At 30.5% G+C, this 2,587-nt stretch overlaps 1 non-coding gene across 1 annotated transcript; it reads left to right on the forward strand.

Annotated features, from left to right (window-relative positions):
- The first annotated feature begins 386 nt into the window (after positions 1-386).
- Positions 387-468, forward strand: trnas-aga (transfer RNA serine (anticodon AGA)). The gene has a single exon. It is a non-coding gene; the product is annotated as a tRNA-Ser (tRNA).
- Positions 469-2,587: the final 2,119 nt, after the last annotated feature.

Genomic DNA, 2,587 nt, shown 5'->3' on the forward strand with positions numbered 1-2,587 from the left:
ACTACTTACAACCATGTTTTACAGTCGATAATACAGACTATTTTATCCTATATTTAACGATTTTTTTCCAGACAATTTTCTCTTAAAACCGAAGGTTTAAAACTTCGACACGTCGGCCCAGGTTTAAAGTCTGAATCTTTAAAAAAGTTAGTTATTCAAATAATTATAAACGGAGGCGTATATGGTTTATACCATATACATTACCATTCATAATTATTCATAAAAGTTATTTGCCGATTTTTTTTAATAATTGTTATAAATAATATATATATATAAGTTATATCTCTAGTATTAGAAATTTATATGGTCTATGCCAAAGTCAAATATATTATTTGCTGATTTTTAAAAAAATGTTATAAATAGTATTATATCCTCCATTTTCATCAGCTGTGATGGCCGAGTGGTTAAGGCGTTTGACTAGAAATCAAATGGGATCTTCCCGCGTAGGTTCAAATCCTACTCACAGCGTATAGTTTAGTTGAATTTTAGTACCTTTTAAATATTTCCGTCTGTTTAGTTGAATTTTAGTACCTTTTAAATATTTCCGTCTGTGATCTTGTCTGTGCTCCGAAGGATCAAATTTAATGATGGACGTCTTAACATTTAAGAATATATAATAAAGGCTATATTCTTTGCTTAGACGTCTATATTCTCAAAGAGTATATTAGGAATATAGTCTCTATCATAACGTAATAAAGATTTGTTATTATATAACAAGTTATATATTTAACTTGATTTTGAAACTCTAAATCAAAATCCACTTTTCAAAAAGTTTTTCTTCTATATTATATGAGCCGTTAATTTTTGATAGTGACATAAGTCATCTTTTAAAAAATAAATTTATTAATAACAATAAAAACAATGTCAAGTGATTTTGACATTGCTTTTATTGTTAGTGAAAATTTCACAAATATAATTCAATAAATTCAAATATAATTTTCAACACAATTGAATAAAATTATTTTAATCAAATATAATTTTTAACACAATGGTTAAAATTATTTCAGTAATCACTTCGCACAAGAGTGACACTTGCAGATACTTATCTCATGATATGTCCACTCGGCCGAAACGACTGGCTGTAAGAGAGTACCATTAAAATAAATCCTAAAACCAAAAAAATGCCATTTCTCAAATGAATTTCGAAACGTACCGAAACGACTTTCGAAACGTACCGAAACGACTGGCTGTAAGACTGTACCATTAAAATAAATCCTAAAACCAAAAAAATGCCATTTCTCAAATGAATTTCGATATAGGGTAGCAAGAAATGGCGAATAAGTGAAGATAATAATAATAACTATAATAATAACAATAATAATAAGGCTTGTTTCCTCTCCAGAAACTGATTCAGCCTATTGTTTACCTTGTCATCTGTTTGATCCAACTCCAAAGTCATATTTTGGGAAAAAAGAAGGATCGAGGCAACAAGGGATAAAAAATGTACAAGCTGTCGATTAAGGTTTTATCCAACAAACTAACAATGAAGCAGAAAGAAGCATTCTTATTAAGATAGTGTCTACTTGGCGGATCTAATATTGCTTTCTGAGTAAGCTCATCAAAGCTGTACACCAAAAATAATGGGAACTTCCTTGGTCTTATCCAAACACTTGGTTAATTTTAATCTACTTTGGGTGGAGCATTTACGGCTAATTGAAGATGGAGAAAGACCTTCACAAATGCTAAGTGTCAATATTCAAAACAAAGTCATTAAACTTTTAGCTTCGCATGTAAAAAGAGCTATTGTGAACAAGATAAAATTGGGAAGTTTTAGTTATTACGGATTGCACTCCAGACCTTCCAGTCAAAAAAATCAAATTTCTCTAATCATCTATGATTTAATCAAGCTATGTTTATAAAGAAAATGAGGCAATAGCTATCGTTAAGAAAAATATTATTGGATATGCAGTGTGTGAAGATTAGGCTGATAAAGCTCATTTTAAACTTCTAATTGAAGAAATAAAGTCTAGTCGGCTAGGCCTAAACAACTGTCGATGTCAAGGCTATGACAACGGGTCTAATATGATTGCAATTCAAAAAGGTATTCAATCTGGAATTTCAGCAGAATACCTACAAGCCTCGTTTACAACCTGTACTTGCCACAGCTTCAATGTAATTATATCAGAAGGAACAAAATCATTTGTAAGTCTATATTGCTGTTTGGAGGTATTCAAAGAATCTATACTATACTTTAAAAAATGATGTTTTTTTTGTCCCAAATTAACACAATTGAATCATCTTTAAAAACAGAAAGAACAAGTTTTCCGAATACGAGTCAAAGTGGGAATTCCAATTTGACTTGAAAAACTACCACCAAAAGACAAACTTAAAGAGGATTAAAAAATGCTACAAGAACACCTCGCTGTGTAAAGCAATTCAGATATAAATGGGGAAGAACTGTACAATGAACTTCTACATTTCAGTTTGATTACTACTGTTTTTGAAAGATGGTGTGAGCAGAAGCAGAAGACGTCCAAAAAAACAATGGTAACACCATTAGAAGCACTCAATATGATTAAAAACACCAACATAAAAGACCTTTTTGATAATTTGTGGATAGCAATACGCATATTCCTGATAATTCCAG

This window comes from Hydra vulgaris, chromosome 01, assembly GCF_038396675.1.
Source record: "Hydra vulgaris chromosome 01, alternate assembly HydraT2T_AEP".
In the NCBI taxonomy this organism is placed as follows: domain Eukaryota; kingdom Metazoa; phylum Cnidaria; class Hydrozoa; order Anthoathecata; family Hydridae; genus Hydra; species Hydra vulgaris.